At 40.4% G+C, this 19,144-nt stretch overlaps 1 long non-coding RNA gene across 2 annotated transcripts in view; it reads left to right on the forward strand.

Annotated features, from left to right (window-relative positions):
* The window catches only part of LOC107195287, a 393,810-nt gene that overhangs the window by 147,481 nt on the left and 227,185 nt on the right, over positions 1-19,144 (forward strand). The window lies entirely within an intron of this gene.

Genomic DNA, 19,144 nt, shown 5'->3' on the forward strand with positions numbered 1-19,144 from the left:
CTATCTCCATTTTACACAAGGTACAATTCGAATTCCATTTTTTAATTCCATTTATTTAATTAGTTATTTAGTAGTAAATATGGATCTAGCATTCAGGTATGCTGACCCCAAGTTCAGTGTTCTTTCTGTTATTCTATAGTTCAGTTACTTCAGTATTTCTTTTGTTTCTGCTGTTCTGATTGGTTGATTTTCAGTAGTCTGTCTTCTAGGTCTGTCCATTCTGTGTTAGCTAATCTCATTGGTTCTTTCTAATGTATTTTTCATTTCAGTTTTTATATTCTTGAGGTCTGCTTGATTCTTTTTATACTTTCTCTTTGTTGAAGTTCGCCCTAAGTTCCTCTATATCACACTCAAGTTTGGTGAACATCCTTATGACCATTTTTTTTAAATTCTTTATCTGGCAAAATCCTTATTTCTGTTTCCTTAGAGTTCCCCCACCCTGGGATTGTTCTTGTTCCTTCATTTGAGAGATATTCTTCGTCTTTTCATTTTGTTTCACTTTCTATATTTGTTTATACGAATTAGACAAAATAGCTGGCTCTTCCAGCCTTGGAGAAGTGGCCTTATGTAGAAGCAGGCTGTGTGTGGACTGTGTGTGCAGGGTGGTTTTGGCAGGCGGGTAGGAGCTGAACGGAGGCTTAAGGTGTCTGGGGCAATGGCCCACCAAGCAGGAACAGCTCAAGGTCAGTTTGTATAGTAATGCCCTGTTGATTCAGGCCAGTGTATATAGTCATGCCCTGTTGATTCTGCTTGCTCCCTTTGGGGAAGAAATGGGCTTGGCGATGTGCCCTGGAACAACACACTGCATGGACCTTGCAGGCAGGCCAGAGCGCCGGAGAGCCCCGGCCTACTCTTTGGAGATGGAAGGGGATATAAACAGTGGTGCTCACTGGCCCTCCTGACCCATGAGAATTCCCGCGGCCCCCAGAGAGCTCCCTCGGCTCTCTATTCTTCTCTGGACAGTCTCTGGTTTGTTGTAGTAAAAGTGGTCCCCCTGCAGAAGCGACCTTTGTGTAGGCTCTACGGCAGTAGTTCGTAGCGGGGCGGGCGCTTCCGCTTCCGGCGCCGGGGCGTAGCCGGCCGAAAGGAGCCGCTCTGGGCAGGCAGAATCCCGTGCCTTTGGTGATGATGCGTGCTGCTGCCCTATCGATCCTGCTTGCTCCCTTTGTTCGGAGGCAAAAGGCTCCAGGCAGTGTAACTGTGAGCATGCTGAGATGATCTCAGCAGGTAAGCCGAATCACCCAAATAGAGCTCCCACCCGCCCCTGTCGAAGTGGAGGGGAGGGACCGTAAGCCATGGCGCTCACAAGCTCCTCCAGCTGGAGCGTTCCCACAGCTCGCTGGGGAGCTCCCTCGACTTCTTGGCCTTCTCTATTTAGTCTCTTTCTCGTGTTTGTTGTCAGAAGTTGTTCGCTTAGCGCTTCTGCAGTCATAATTGTCACTCATATACACGTATGTTTGGTTTTGCCCCCGTTAGGGGGCGAGTTCAGCTGCCGCCATCTTGGACCTCACTCTGGTGCTTCGTTTGAATGATAAAGGCCAGTCGCAATTACAGGGATTAAAATAAATGTGGACAGGAAAGGGAAGTATTGGTTTAGGGTTAAAGACTCAGGTTCTAGACTCATATTGGAGATTTGAGATGAAATCTCCCGATCTAGATGTCAGTCCTTAGCTGTGTGACCTCGGGCAAATTAAACTATCTGGAGTTTCCCATCTTTAAAATGAAGATCGCAATGATACCTATTCCAAAGAATTCTGAGGATTAAATAATGCATGTGACTAACTTCGATGACCTGGCACACAGTGCTGCTTCACAGCTATTAACTATCGTGGGCATTGCTACATGACATGACATTAGATTATCAGGCAGAACATCTTTGGATGCTTACATTTGTGAAAGATACTGGTTCTTATTTTGGTATCAGTATTTTTGATTCTTTGAGTTATCCTGAATTGGCCAACTCCGGTTTTTTAGAGCTGCTGTTTCTGACCAGCACAGCTAACTGGAATACAGATTCACATAAGAGGTTGGGAGGAGAACTAATGGAAAATGCTTACGGTGAATTCATTCCTAGACTTACCTATTCCATTGCTTCTCAAACTATCTCTAGTAAAGGACCACTTAAAAAAAATTTCCAATCGTTACAGACTTTTGTAAAATACAATAAAAATATTTCAGCAATGTTAATTGCTGTTCATGTTTCTTAGTGCTTACTCTCAGTTTCTGTTTTGATACCACTGTGGGTGGGTCCATAGACTATACCTGGAGAGACACTGGTCTTTCCAGAGTCCTTCCAAGCCAGCTGCTCCATGGTCTGATATCAGCGTGCTCTGCACACCCAGAAACCAACATCAATTTGCAGTGTAGTTTTTAGTAGAAAATGCTTTGCTTTTCCATTTAGCTAAAGAAAAGTTCTGCGATACTGCTTTTCTGATAAAGCATGTGTGCTCAGGCTTGGAAGTTTAATTACCTGAGAGTATAATAAAAGAATTCGATTCATTAATGTAGTACAATTTATCCAGTAAAATCCTTAATAAGTAGGGGATGGAGGATGAATATGAGGACTCAGAGTTGGATTAGACTGCGGTAATTTTCTGAAGGATGAGCTGCCCCAGGAAGCATCAAACTTGATTACTTAGTCTTTAATTTGGAGAGTGGAGGTGATAAGAAATTAGTGAAATGATGAGAGAGCCATTATTGAGAAGCCAGATGAGGCCAACTGCCCTGGTAAGTACCAGGGAATGTCAGCATCATCTCATTCAAGATTTAGTAGGATGGAGGGAAGGTGGCCTTTTTCCTCCTCTTATCCTGTGGCATCAGGCAGTTTTTATTCATCTATTCATTCAACCATTCAGCAAATATCACTTTAGTACCTTCTTAGCTTTTTTTTTTTTTTTTAAATGCATTAAAGATAAAGCAATAAACAAGGTACCCAGTTAATAGCCTATTGGGGAAAACAGGCAATTAAACATGCATTTGCAGTCAAGAGTGACCTTGACTTACAGGAGCACCTATTAAGGAAGTCTAATCTGGTCTCTGAGGTCAGAGAAAGGTTTTCTTTAGAGGCATTATGTAGATTATAGGCAAGAAATTTCTAGGCAGAGGAAACAGCGTATGCAAAGACCCTGAGGTGTGAGAGAGCTTGGTGCATTTAGGGATCTGAAAAATGCCCTGGATGGCTGGAGAAATGGTGTGTATGTGGGGCTGACTTTGAGATGAGGCAGAACATGCAGAAAGGATGCATGAAGAGCTTTGTGAACCTTGGGCTTGGTTTATTATGCTGAACATAGAGCCCAGCAAAAGGCTTTGAATAGGATTAAAGAGTGGTATTTGATTTGTGTTATGGAAGTATTACTTTGGCTTTTGCATGGAGAATTGATTGGAGCCTGGGAGTCCTATTAGGTGACCACTAATGAGATCTGGGCTAAGGTGGTCTGAGCTAAGGTGATAGTGGTGGAGGTGGAGAGAAAGGGAATGAGAATAAATAGGCAGGACTTTAAATTTATAGAATACAGGGCATGAGAGGAAGTGGAAGAAGTAAAAAGCAGCTTCTAGGTTTCTGGGCTGAGCTACTGGATGAGTGGTGATGCAGTCTCGAAAGGGGACCCAGAAGCGTGGGTGCGTGCGTGCGTGTGTGTGTGTGTGTGTGTGCGTGTGTGTGGCGGGGAGTTGGGATACGGCACAGATTTGGTTGGTAGACGAACTTATCTTTTGACATCTTGACTGAGTTTCTTGTGGGAAATCTAAGTGGAGGTGTTCGCAAAGCTCTTAGAGGGATGGTCTCTGGATTTTAAGAAGTATATGCCGATCTAATATATCTGAGATATAATTTGCAATATAATATTAAACTGGTACCCCAAACTCTGAAGCAGGCACTGTAGGGGTGGGACAGCCTTCCCACCAACTCTTTTTTGTTATGCTGCTCTCTTTTTCCCTGAGGGCTTACTGCCTTCACAGTGCCACTAAGACAACTTTCATTTGCCTTTACCTTTTTGACAACATGTTACATAGTCTTTGCATCGAAACTTACCTGTCCTGTATATCGTAGGTGATCAGTAGATTTAGTTAAATTCTCTCAGTGGCATACGCTCTATTGGCCAAATCAGTATGGAGGTTCCTCATATGTTGGCTCTATTGGCCAACATATTCCCTGTTTATTAAAGATAACATGCTCCAAGCTGTTAAATGTGTTATCTCTTCTGCCTCCTACATGTCTAACACAGATGTATTTGCATCATAGAAGGGTCCTTCTCTAAAAACTGGTCCTCAAATACCTCTCTTTATAACTACCTTTAAATTAGTGTGCTTCACTTCTTACCTTTTTATAAGGATTATCATATGCTGCCATTAATAATATCTTTTTTCTTTCTTTTTTTTTTGGTGTATACATTTGTCTTTCCTAATAACTTATAAGCATCCTGAAAATAGAGGTCATGTTTGTTCTTTTTATCCCCTGCACAATGCCTAGCACAGTGCTGGCTGACTTGATTTACTGAATTGAAACACACATGAACATGCACCCTCACACACATAGTATCTCTAAAGGGATAGGTGGGTATTTCTGCAGACCAAAAAAGGTATTCTGAAATAAAGGCTATAGAGATATGCGGTACTGTAGTGGCAGGTAGGTGATTGTGTACTTACTGCGGAGGTTGATCCTGTCAAGCACACACATGTGTGGACATAGAAGGTGTGGTTGCCATTCCTTAACAATATCACTCAGTCAGATTGACTCCTGCCAATTCAACCATCAGGCTGGTATGGTTCTATCTCTTTCAATGGGTGACTTTTTCCTAGTAGGCATGACTTACTACTAGTGATTTTCCTTGACCTTGATTTTAAGCAGATTATGTTAATCTCATTGTGGTCGGAACTTGACCTGGAGCCCTGGCTCAGAAAATGGTCAAAGGGCCAAAGATGAGAGACCTATTTGTGCAGGTGATTGTTTAGCTGGTCACCTTGCCTGGCTGACCCCATTGGTAGCCTGCTGGTTCTTATTCTGGATAGGCAGAACATTTTGTGACTATAGAGACTTCCAAACACTGTACTTGATAATCAATCAGTCCTTTGCTAAGGAATTTCAGTCATTATTTGCATTAAATATATATACACACATATATATATATACACACACACACATATATATACACACACACACATATATATACACACACACACATATATATAAAGAGGAGGCACACAGACAAAGAGAGACACAGAGACATACACAGAGACAAAGAGACAAGCAGAGCGACGCGTGAATGGGCAGACCTGTTAGAAGGGCTAAAGAACTTATGTAGGATTGGGGAAGCTGAGCCAAGATGGCCAAACTAATGGATTTTATAGTTTCTTTTTATTCCTTTACTTCATTGTTCTCCTCTTTCTTTCAGGAGGTTTCTGATCCTGGATCATTTCATGTATTTCTTCTCTCCCCTTTTCAAAAGCTTGCTTCCTCTTCTCTGTGAGAACCTGTCTGTCCTGTGTTCCGCTCCTTCGGCGCTGTGCCAGTATTGTACAGCTGATCTCATAAACCATTTCAAGATTGTGTGACTTGACTGGTAATCTCTCAAAGATAAGTTTTCTCGCTCTAGAGAAATCTTCGGATGTTAAAGAGTGATAATGGGTGTCTCCTAGGCTCCGCCTCAGCAGATGAAATGATATCGGCAGGAGGATCTTCCCGTCAGAGAAAGTTGATCAGAGGAGTTTTCCCCTAAAAGGAAAGAAAGGAAAAAGTTTTTATTTCTATTACCAACAAAATCAATAATACATTCCTCTTATAGAAAACTTAATATGTAAAAGTCGAAAAAAAGACCAAATTTTCTATATCCTGGGAAAAAACCTGATATGATTTTTTACATGTTTATGTCCATTTTTATTTTTCAGTATAATTTTGTATTTTTTACTTGCGTTTCTAAATCACTTTATTGAGGCATGATTGTCATACAAAAAGCTGTACATATTTACTGTGTACCACCTGATAAGTTTGGAGATAAGTATGTATCCATGAAACCATCACCACAGTCACTGCCACAAACATATTCATCACCTCTAAAAGTATAATTTTCAGAGGTTTAAATAATATGGTTGTAGGACAAGTAATAACAAATGTTGGAGAGGATGTGGAGAAAAAGGAACCCTCAGACACTGCTGGTGGGGCTGCAAATTGGTACAGCTACTGTGGAAATCAGTATGGAGGTTCCTCAAAAAACTAAGAATTGATCTATCATATGATCCAGCAATCCCTCTACTGAATATTTACCCCAAAGACTTGAAAATTCATATCTGGAAAGATCTATGCACACCGATGTTCATAGCAGCATTATTCACAGTGGCCAGGACATGGAAGCAACCGAAGTGTCCTATGATAGATGATTGGCTAAAGAAGCTGTGGTACATATACACAATGGAATATTACTCAGCCATAAGAACAGATGAAATACTGCCAATTGTGACAACATGGATGGACCTCGAGAAAATCATACTAAGCAAAATAAGCCAGACAAAAAAGTTGAAAATCACATGATATCACGTATTTGTGGCATATAAACCTAAAAGCAACAAATGAATAGGACAAATAAACAGAGACTCATGGACATGGACTATAGACTAGTGGTTACCAGAGGGTAGGGAGTGAGAGTGAGGGGGAAGGTATATGGGGTAAAGGGGGTCAAATATGTGGTGACAGAAAGAAATCTAACTATGGGAGGTGAACACACAGTGTAAATATATATATGCCTTACTGTTAAAGTGTACAGCTGAAACATTGGATTTCATTAACCAATGTCACCATAAAAAAATAAATTAAAAAAATAAAAAAATAAAATGAATGCCTCCAAAATAAATAAATAAGTAAATAATATGGTTGTGCTTATACTGTAACTGTGATTTTATGTCTCCCTATTTTTCCTTAGTTTTTTAAGTTAGAGTGCCCATGTTATCATAGGCTACTGAAGAGTAAAATATTTTATATAATTGCAGTATTATGTAGACAGCTCTGTTGGACTTAATTTAGCTTGAAGTACCTCAACTGTTAGACAGTTACTTGTTATGATTATTTCCAGTTTTCCTTGAATAAATAACACTATAGTAAAAATCTTTAAAGAATAGATGTTACCTTTAATTTTTGCAACTAGCTTTTCACGCATAAGAAAAGTATTATCTGTGCTCCTGTTCTGAGATTTTCTCTGAGTCTTTATAAATTCCTGTACCACAGAGATTCGTTTCTTTTTCTTTCTTTCTTTCTTTTTTTTTTTCCCTGAAGAAATGCTTCTGATCCTTCATGTCATAGCTCAAATGCCATGATTTGCGAAGCTTTCCTGGGTCAACACTTCTAACTCTCTTCTCTGGGCTCACACAGGCCTTTGGCCATGAATCACAGCGAGGTAACTTAGCCCCAAATTCACTTCCTTGGATTGCCTCACGGTCTCCCTTCTTAATTCTAGATCAGTCCCTTTGTTAAATGTGCTGGTGGCAGCTCTAGAGTCATCCTCGCAGCACATATTATAATACAGTTATAATATGCCAGTTGGATGATTGTTTCTTCACGCTTGCTCCTTCACAGGAAAGTCAGTGGACTGTTTTACTCCTGTTCGTGCCCTGCCCTAAGAGCTTCACACCTAGTCAGTGCTCAGGAAACTTTTATCTGCTAAATGCATAAAAGGATGGAGGAATGATCTAAAATAATAAACATAAAGGTCTCTAGAGAGGAATGCGATATGAAGAAATAGTTATGTTTACTAAAGTACTATTTACATTTATTCATAATATAGCCAGTTTTATAGCTGATGTGCATTGAGGGCTGAGGGCTTATGATAAGCCCGCTCTGTGCTCACCTTTCCCCATGCTTTATCTCATTTAAAGCTTTCATTGGTCTTATGCAGTAGGTACTGCTAAGCCCTCCTCTATGTAAGAAACGGAGGCTTAGGGAGGTTATTGTGTAACTTGTACAAGGTCACACAAATAGTAAGAGGTGAGACTGGGGTCTGTCTGACTTGAATCTAAATCCTTAGCCACTATATGTTAACTTCCAGAATGTTCTGTCTTATACTGGACTGGAATCTCTCTCCTTATAACCTCCTACTTAGTGGAATTAGGTCTCTGTCTTGAGCCATGGGGAGTAAGGCTGTTCTTTCTTCTGCGTCGTACCTCTCATCAGCATACAGAGATTCATCCTCTGCCCAAATCTTACCCCCTCCAGACTTAATCATTTCTAGTTCCCCCAACCATTCCACGTGGGACTACAGCCTAAGTCTTCTGAGCCTGTTTGGTGCTTTTATTTTCACTTGGACACTTTAATATTCCCATGGAAAATTAGTCAGTTCCTATCCCTGGAAGAGGGAAAGCTGAATAGCAGGGGAAAAAAGAATAAAAGAAAAAAATTGCATGTGATATTTTGTTCAGAAAGGTGGCATGCATAATGGTGAAAGCCATGGACTCTGGAGACAGACTGCTTAGGCTCGAATCCTAGCTCTGCCTCTTATTGGCTGTGAACTTGCACAAATCCTTAAATTCTAAAGTAACTGATGAATTCCTGGACAGCTGAGCGCCCCATAACTAACAGATTGGGTACCACCCTTGAGCCATCATCTTGCAGCCAAGAGAGGCTGTCTTCCGATACCCTTAGAGGTGTTTATCGAGCACTTTCTATGTTCCTTCTTTGCCTGTATTGACTCATTTAGTTCTCACAGCAACACTATGAAGCAGACCTGTTATCTCTACAGATAGCTGAAATTGTCTTGCCCAAGCTCCTGTCTCTGGTCAGCGGAGGAGCAGGTGGTCCAGCTGTGGAGACTGTGGTCCTAACAGCTTTGCCTTTCTGCCTCACCTTTATAAACACATCTTTAGGGACCGTCACAACCTGCACGCATGAACAACTCAGCTTATATTCTTCTACTTCCAGCAATTTGACTCCTCTGACAGACTCTTATCTCCTGGCCAGTCTTTGCCGTCCTTGCCTGCCCTCCCTTACAGGAGTTATTAAAATGGGAGCATGGCTCACGGTGATTGATGGCCTGAATGCTGATCATTCCCTACCTCTCCTGGCTCACAGTAAATATTTACTTTTTGTTACATGAGAACAATGAGGTTTCACACAGGAGATGGATGTCGAGTGTATATATAATATTATGCTTGTCTGACTCCTTTGAGCACCCAACTCTCATTTCTCTGGCTTACTCGGGGAAGGGGAGGAGGCACAGCAAGGTGAAGGGTTTGACTTTTCAGAGGATGCTCCAGAGGTTTGCAAGCTGGATGGATTTGTAGTTTCTCTCTCTCTCTTTCTCTCTCCTCTCACTTGTTCGCTCTCTCTCTTTCTCTCAATAATTTCAGATCTGGTCAGGAGCCATCAGTTACATATGTATCAACAGTTCCATTATTTACCTAATAATGTGCCTTAAATTGATTCACATTTTGAGCATAGATACATAATTTAGCTTTAAATGTCCCCCAAATCATGGATGTGATATGTTAATTTTAGTAATGCATATTGTAATATGTATATAACTCTTAAAATACAAATGATTCCTCGCGTCTTTGTGACTGTGTCTCACTAGGCCTAGGTGGCAGCTGACTTGTCTATGGCTCTCAGCCCCGCCACCTCCTCACTCTGCGACCCTCTGCTTGTCATAACTCTTTCGGGGCCTCCTTTCCATCGGCGAAATGAGGCAGGCTCTTAACACTCTATCTTTCTACTCTTTTCTCTTTCCAGCTCGAGGAAATGTTTATAACAGAAAAAAAGAGTTCAAGTAGGCAGACAGGTTAATCTAAAATTTTTTCTCACATAATGGCAGTTTCCAATCTTTACCTTGGAAGCTGGTTGGTAGTTCTTGTCATTCATCTATTATTGCTGCTCAGGAAATGCATGAGGAGAGATGAAGCCACGAAAGGTCCTGTAATGTAGTTAGAATAGAGTCCAAGTTGACGGGTTGGGGGCAGAAAGAGCAGCAGTGAGTGAGCTACTGAAATGCGCACTCTGCATTCTAATGGCATCACCCAAACTTTTGGCTGATTCATCTTCTTGTATTTCCTACTCTCTGCCCACCCCTTTCTCTCTTTTTGGACCTCTCTCCCACTTCTTCTCTCCTTTCCCTCTTTTTGTTTCTCAACCGATTTTCCGTTACTTGCGGCAACGTGAAAACATGCATATCTTGGTTTCCATACACCCAAACGGTAAGCCAGATGTTCTTTCCTCCATGTATCATATGGCTGTATTTTTTTCTGTCACCTTCCTTAAGAAGTACATTTCTGAGAAGAATGCCTTTGACCAAAAAGCACTGTGTCTGCAGGGCCAAGCCGAGGAGAACTCTGGTAAGAGGAAGATTGGTTTTGGCCCCTTGGTGCCCTCCCACCCCACCTTGGATGGAGCCTCTGGCTCTCCTAGGCCAGCTCTGGTGGCCGGTCTGCAGAGCTTGCCTGTGCTCTGTCCCACTGCTCTGCCACAGCTGGAAGGGCCTTTGAAATCATCTCAGCCCCGATTTTACACGTTGGGCAACTGAGAGAAAGGGAAAGTGCCTGCCTCAGTTTACCATAATTGTGTTTAGAGGCGGGATGGGGACTAGAATCTTAATCTCGAGACTCCCAGAATGTTTTGCTGCCCCATGGCTTTTGCCACACATGTCCTGCCTCAGGGCGCTATGCTGATGGGTCCTTGTCAGGACTGCCTTTTTTACATTTTAATAACCATTGGTAATTGTCCCTCTGAGCACACTCACACTTGTATTTTTATTAATACATTGTTTAGAGATTGTGCGTAATGCCTGCTTTTTGTGTTATTTTTAAGTACCAGGAGGGCAGGGATGTGTCTCTCTCTTCACAGATTGCCCTCGGTTCCTGTAACACAGTAATAATAGTAAACTCATATCATGCACCAGGCACTGTTCTGAACACTCCATGTGTATTATCTTATTTAGTCCTAACAACCCAGTGAGATAGATCGATGTGGTAATCATCCCCTCTCACAAATAGGAGAGTAGGATGTGAAAGGCTCATCAGTTTGCTAAAGGTCACCCAGCTACTAAGTGGCAGAGGTGGGGTTCAAATACAGGCAGCCTTATGCCAGAGGACACAGCTTTGTCACTATCCTACATGGCCTCTCACAGAAGATGTGCGACAAATATGTGTTGACTTAGTGCTTTTTCTTGACTGTTCTGTTCAGAGAACACTTCCTTGCAGCATCAGTGAAGATCAGGTATTAGTGAGACTCTTGGAGGAAGAGGGAAGGACATTTGTTTTTAATTCAGGGCTCCTCTAACTTTAGTGAACTTATAATTTTTAAAAGGGTGTTTGTTAATACAGACCCCTTGGCCCTTTCTCAGCCCTGAATCACTGGCAGCAGCACCTGGCAATCGGAATTGTTAACTGCCATCCACATGCTGCTGATGCATGTGACCTGGAGATGACACTTTTGAGAAATATCCTTTTAAAAGGTCAGCCCTGAGCGGTGGTACGCTACTTAGTGGAAATCGGAAGCTGGTGCAACAGTTTCTACCTTTTCTGCTCTTATTTTGGGAACAGATTTTGGCTCATTAAGTAACAAAGCCTAGTGCACAGGACCTCTAGTGGGCTGGAGGCAAAACCAACTGGGTAAGCAGCAGCTGGTTAAGTGGTTGTGACTGAACCTGGAGCTCCTGCATTAGAGGCATAATTAGCCCTTTCTCTGATGCTAAAGCAATGGGGTGGCTTCTCCTCTCAGGAGCTCTGCAGTATCGAGTGGTTGTAAGAGGGCTCAGTGGTGTTTTGAGATATGGGAAGTGATTCCTTTGACTTAGAAGAAGAGATGTCAGTGAGATAAGACAGCATGATAGGGACCTGCTCTTTCACATTTAGACGCTGTGGTTTTGATGTCCTGTACTGGAACACAAAAGTCTTCCTGTGACTGAGGAGAGGCTCATCCAAAAGCCTGGGATAGAGCCATTTGAATGGCTGGTCCCTTGTTCTGTGTGCACAGGGATGTCCTGTTGCTTTAGTCTACATATACTCTGCTCTCCATGGAGACCATTCACAGAAAACTCACAACTGCTCTCCTGTTTCTTCTACTTCCAATACATATTTCTCATCCACTTACCCACCCATGCATCTGTCCATTTAACCATCAAAAGCTGGCTGAGCACCTGCTGTATCTCAGGCACCGTTTCAGGCACCGGGGACTTAGTGGCGAACCCGACAAAGAGGATGCTCTCTTAGAGTTTCCATTGCAGTGCAGACTCCTGGTCCTTTTTGTTTCCTGTCCTTCTGTTTTCTAGTCACTTCTCAGTAACTGGTAAATACTTCGTTGTGATGTTCCATCTTTTGCAAGATACATAGGCAAGTATCCTACTCTCTACTTTCCAGTCAGTCTGGAGGCAGTTGTTATTCTTTAATTATGATTATTTTAAGATCCCTCAGATCATCATATTTATCTCTTTCAGAGCTGTAGGCTCCCAGGTAGTACAAGACAGATGTTAAACTAGAGACTCTGAAATGTGTGCAGTTCAAAATTCCTAAACATAAATTATCTTTAAGAATATAAGTTTATCTGGGGTGGTGGAGTTATTATTACTGTGACCGAAATCATTTTTGGTTGTGTGGGACCGTTCCAAGTCTCAGAGAGTGGCATTTCACAGTTATTGTGACAACCAAAAATGCCTGCATGTTTTTCCAAACATTCTCCTAAGACTGCACTGTCCTCAGATGAGAAGCGTTAAATGGAGCTTGTTAGCACGTGTGACTTGATGTGTGAAGGAATCAAGGTTTTTTAGTTTTGTCTGGGGGGGAGGGTTGGGGGGCTGGGTGAAGAAGACGACGAGATTAAAAAGTACAAATTGGCAGTTATGAAATAGTGGGGATGTAAAATACAGCTTAGGGAATGCAGTCAGTAATAGTGTAATAACTATGTGGTGACAGGTCGGTGTGAGACTTTTTGCGGGGGATCACTTTGTAAGTTATATTAATGTCTGACCACTATGCGGTACACCTGAAACTAATACGATATTGAATGCCAACTAATTGAAAAATAAAAAAATAAATAAAACATCCCTCTCAAAATCTCCCACTTTCTTGCTCAGACTTTTTATATATACATATGTGTATGGGTAATAGTGCATACATGTACATATATGTATAGTCACATTATATATACATATGTATAGTACACATACGTAACACACATATATAGCAAATACATTTAGCAAAGATGGAATCTCACAGGTCAAGGCCACATTTTTTTATTATTTTAGCAAATATTTTTTGGTGCCTACCATGTGCTAGTCACTAAAATAGTAAAGCCAGTTGTGGGCTCCAGGAACATTTTCATGTTTCCATAGTATGGGGCAACATCCTTACTTTTCAGGGTGCATGTATGAGAAAGAACGGACAGGTGTCATTTATTAGAGTCATGGAAAGAGAAAAGGTCTCATTGTGAGCTCAACTAAAAAACATTATTAATTCCACTGGAAAACCACGTCCCATGTAGTGTTAATAACTTACTTAATTTTAGAAGGTCTTGAAAACCAACAAGGCAAACATCATGTATTATCTTCATGTGGATGTAGAAGTTCTTACTATATCCCACTACGTTCCGAGCTACAAAACAGCTTTTGGGAGATTTATTGGTAACAAATTAGCTTAGATTTATTGCAGATTATTGATTTCAGCATTCAAAGGTTAATGAGGTTTGTGCCTTCATTCAGCACTTCTGCTCTGGGGAGAATAATGAGATTGCCTGAAGACACAAACCATTCAATTAAAATAAACAGATGCCTGTAACGTGCATCCTGGCTGTGTTCAGATACTTTTTTCCTCATCCCTTCTCTTTTTCTTCTTCAGTGTATTCTAATTTCTCAGATGGTTTTCATTTTTGCATGTGTAGAAATGATTAAAGTGATCCCAGGCAGCACTGTTACAAATCATCGATGATTCCCTCATGGACCCTTATGTGAAGTAGAACTAATCTGCACAATCTATCAACGTTTATTTCTTTTGATACACCTATAGACATCTCGGTGTCTCAGTGGTAGAAATGAAAATTGATTGATGCTCAATTAGAAACCTCTGACTGACAGGAAGATCCAACTATATTATTAGAAGCAAGAGATATTGAGTTTCCAGACATCGGCTAAGTACCCTTTTAGCTAGTATGGTGCTGGGCTTAAGTAACTTCTAAACATTGTTTCTCTTTGACCATTGCAGGTTTTCTTCCTTAATAATCTATTCATAAATAGACTGCTTCCATTTTTATCTGCCCGCTAATGTAGACTTTTAACAGACCACAAATTTTAGTTCGTTCGTTTATTTAATTCTAGATAAGACCTTAAACCACCCAGAGAGCTCAGGGTTTGTGGTCTTTTGTGAAGAATGCCACAGCCTGAGTGAGCAAGGAATAGCTTCTCTCCTATCTGCGTCAGACTCAAAGCCTTGGTGAAATGCAAGCCTGGCTTTTGTGGAGAGCCACTTGGGCAGAACATTGAAGATTGTTCTCTTAACAGTAACTTTCTGTCCACCCAAAGACCAATTACATCTTTATTCAAATATTCCTTTGGTAGTTTCTCTTTGGTTTAACTCTTCTGCGGGCACATATAGAAGGCAAGTCGCTGAACAAAGTTCACATTTTAGTCATGGAGAGTTGGGCTGGGAGGAAGCTTAAAGTTTATTTTACCTTCTCCCTGCTTTGCCAGTGGGGAAATGAAGTGCAGAAGGGGAGTATCAGGTCCAAGGCCACTTGCCTGCTTATTCTCTCTACCAGAAAATCCAGAGGCTCTAGTCCCATCCTGGTGAGAACCACCCTCAAAGCCCCGTGGCTGTCTTCACCCCTGGATTGCTTTCTTGGGAGGCATAGATTATCCTGTAGATCCTTCTTCTGCCAGCCAGCCACAGCTATTGCTGTGAAACCACTCAGAATACATTTTGATTGTGATCGGGTGTAGTGGCTTATTGATAAAGGTCAGCTTAAATGTAATTATTTAGAGTGTGTGCAACTCACTGAAATTTGGAAAATATTGAAGACCCTCTGGAGTCCCTTGGAATCTTAAACTCTGAGTTAGAATCCATCCAAGAATAATCTAGCCCAGCTTGCAACTTAATGTACCTCAATCTTCTTCGTAAATAATCTGTTGGATACCACCACATACATTAAATCCAAGTTCTAAAGCATATTTCTTAAAGAGGGCTTCCGCAATGCCTTTCCTGTCCTAGGACTTTGTCATGCTCTCTATTTCTGAAGCAGTGCTTGGGAGCCAGGCTTGTTACTCATGGAGCTTACACTAATGTAACATGGCCACCAAAACCTTGCCCTCATACTTAAAGTATAAGTAAGAGTTAGAAGTGCGCGCTAAGTAAAGAGAACAGGGTATGCAAAGACCCAGAGGTGAGAGAGAACATAATGTAGTGGACGAACTGACAGAAGCTCATTCTGAATAGAATATAGAACAGAGGGGAAAGTCTGTAAGGGATGAAGATGAAGATAAATAGTAGGTATGGGTACTTCACGAGGGATTGCCTACAAGCCACGGTCAGGAATTTCAGCTTTATTCCAAGAGTATCAGGGAGCCATTGAAGGAGTTCGAACAGCAGATAACATTTGTTTTTCCATTAAACAACAACAACAACAACAACAACAACAGCAACAACAGTAACAACTAAACCAGGTAGCTGTTTTCCACACAGGAGCCAACAGTACATCAAAACTTACTACAGAAGCCGAGGTCAGAGGCACCATCTGTGTTTGCAAACAAACTGAGAGCTCTGTATATTCGAAGTCAGTGTGTTTTCTTGCACTGCTTGTAGACCGTTTCAGTGCAGGCAGTAGAAACAATTCAGGCCTCACTTACTTTGCCATTGTCGGTCTCACCTCTGTAAACACCACAGTCTTATTTTCAGAGGCTTCTCTCCTTAGGCTCTGAGACCCAAGTGAAAAGGGCATTGCTGTCTAGGCTCTTTCTCTGTCCATCAGTGGTTTTTTACTTTTATTTTTAAAATTCCAGGTATATAGTACAGTGGTTAGGTGTTCATATAATTTATGACATGATTCCCCCAATTAGTCTAATACCCACCTGGTACTATATAGTTATTACATGTAGTACATGGTTATTACAATATTATTGTCTATATTCCCTATGCCATGCTCTACGTCCCTATGACTGTTTCGTAACTACTAATTTGTACTTCATTTCTTCACCTTTTTCACCTAGCCCCCCAGTCCTCCCGCCCTCTAAAGTCACGTAGTGGCCCTTTTCTTTGAATGGAACAGCTTCAAGTCTTGACTAACAAGGCCCAATCTTTGAAGGGGGCAAGAGTGAACCCTTTCTGCTCAATTCATGTTTTATTTTAGGCTCTGAAAAAGGGCAGAATGCAATTTTCCACTGATTACAGGTCATTACATCACTGCCCACTGGACCCATTGCTCCCTTGCTTATGTGCCTTAAGGTTTTATGCCATCAGAAAGAAGTGGGCTGCTGAGGAGAAGGGAAGTTCCACCCTTGATGCCTGAAATCTCAGCTAAATAAGTTGAAAATCCTAAATTACTTAGGAGCCTTGTAGGCATAGCTCAGGCAGAGGCTACAGCTCTGGGGTTTCATTAGTGCCTTCCACTTTCCACAAAATGAGATGGTAAGAAAAGTTTTTCAGGTTGAAAATATAACATTGCTTTTCAGTACTTTTACTTATTTTACTTATTTTCCTGAGATATTGCAAGGCAAATATATGGATAAATGATGAACAGGACAATTTTGTATTATCAACAATCTATTGAGGTTGATATGAGAGAAAAGAGACTTAGGGGAGGTTTTAAAGGATCTTTAATTTCCACATTTAAAGATACTGCTGTTGTCTTTCTATCATTAATTTCTAATTTGATTCCATTACGGTCAGAGAACATAGTCTGATTTAAATTTGTTAAAATTTGTTTTATAATCTAGGATATGGTCTGTCTTGAAGAATATTTCATGGGCACTTGAAAAGAATGTGTATGCTGTTGTTGGGAAGAATATTCTATAGATGTCAGTTAGAATCTCTTGGTCAATAGTGTTGTTAAATGCTTCTATATCCTTGCTAATATTTTGTCTAATACTTCTATGAATTGCTGAAAGTAGCGTGTAGAATTCCCCAACTATAATTCTGAATTTACCTATTTCTCTTTTTAGCTCTGTCAGTTTTTGCTTTACATTTTTTGCAGCTCTGTTGGTTGGTACATTCACATTTAGCATTGCTGTGCCTTCTTACTGGATTGACTTTTTAAACATTATGTAATGTCCCTTTCTATCGTAATTTTCTATGTCCTGAAGTCTACTTTGTCTTAATATAGCCATTCCTCTTGTTTAAAAAAACCCATGTTTACATAATATTTCTTTCTTCTCTCCTGTTTTTCAACCTAACTATGTTGTTATGTTTGAAATGAGGTTCTTATAGACAACATAATTGAGTCATAATTTTTAATCCATTCTGGCATTCTCTGTCTTTTAATTAATGCATTTAGACCATGTACAGTTAAAGTAATTATTGATATGTTAGGGCTTAACTATGCCGTTTTGTTCGTTTTCAGTTTGTTTCCTGTTTCTTGTTCTTGTTTATCTCTCTCTCTTTCTTTCTTTTTTTTAACTTTCCTATGGGTTACTTGAAGGTAGTACTGGAAGTTCTACCTAATGAAAATAAGGCAAGAAAAAGAGACAAAAGGCCTATATATTAGAAAGGAAAGAGCAAAACTTTTTCTGGAGATGACACAATTATGATAAAACCGAATGTCATCAGGAGAAACTGGATTACTTGCACATTGCTGGTAGAAATGTAAAATCATTCAGTCAGTCTAAAACTTAGTTTGGCAATTTCCTTTAAAACTAAAAATAAACTTTATGATTCAGCAGTTACACTTGTGAACATTTAAGAAATTAAAACTATGTTCACATGGAAATTGTACATGAATGTTTGTTGCAGCTTTAGTCCCCAGACTGAAAACTACCAAAATGTCTTTCAAGGGTGGATGGTTAAACCATGATTTACCCATACCATGGAATACTATTCAGAAATAGAAAGAAATGAACTATAGATATACGCAATATCTCACCATGCCTTGATTGAAACTCAAGGGAATTATGTTGAATAAAAAAAAGCCAATTACAAAAGGCCACATACTGTATGATTCCATATATATAACATTCTTAAAATTATAGAGATAGAGAAAATATTAATTTTTTCCAGGAATGAATGGTAGGAGCAGGTGTGGCTATAAAGGAGGAGTACAAGGAGCTTTGTGGTGATTGTATCTTGATTTTAGTGGTAGTTATACAAAGCTGTACATGTGACAATATTGCATAGAACTACACACAAACACACATACACACACAAATGTGCACGTCTATGAATAAGATCTGTTACCCGGTTTTGATATTGTACTATAGTTTTGCAAGTTGTTAACATTGCAGTGGGGAGGGTGAAAAGTTCACTGGTCCTTCCTGTACATTCTTTGTAACTTCCTGTGAATCTATAATTATCTTAAAGTCAAAAGTTAAAGAAGGTATTTTGCTATGGCTATATAAATGTTCACATACAGGTGTGTGAAAACCCCTCAGTTTGCTTTATTTTCAGTTCCTTATCTTTATCAGAACATTTGGGGTTATAGGAGGGGTTCTAGGACCTGAAATGAGGGGATATAATCCCTTTCAGGATGGTCTAGATCCATTTTTAAGGATATGGTAAGTAGAGAGAGGTTAACGGAATTGCTGAGGCAGCGGATTTGAGACAGTCTGTGGGAAGACTGTAGTGAGTGTAATGCTTTCAACATTTTAAGGTTCATTGAAGGGAAGCTTAATTGACCCTACTTTGAGAAATTCTAATTCCAGTCTCTGTAGGGTATGTATCAGAAATTTATATTTTAAATAAACACCATGTAATTCTGATGTCTGTGGTTCTGTGACCAATATAGAACCACACAAATGTAGTAGATGGAAATCATATTTTTGACCTTTTTTATTAAGTGAACTTTGGCAAGTTCTGAGCCTCAATTTCCTTATCTGTAGACTAAGAGTAATACCCTCATAGAGGTTAGTTTGTGCTGGTGCTCAAGAAATAATTGCAATATCATTGTTGTTATCATCATCATCATTATTGATATTGGCACAGGGTAGATCTGTCCTCAGCAAAAAATTTATTTCCCAGAGACAGTGTGTCGGTAATGTCGCCC

Source organism: Pteropus alecto, unplaced genomic scaffold, assembly GCF_000325575.1.
Source record: "Pteropus alecto unplaced genomic scaffold, ASM32557v1 scaffold40, whole genome shotgun sequence".
Taxonomy (NCBI): domain Eukaryota; kingdom Metazoa; phylum Chordata; class Mammalia; order Chiroptera; family Pteropodidae; genus Pteropus; species Pteropus alecto.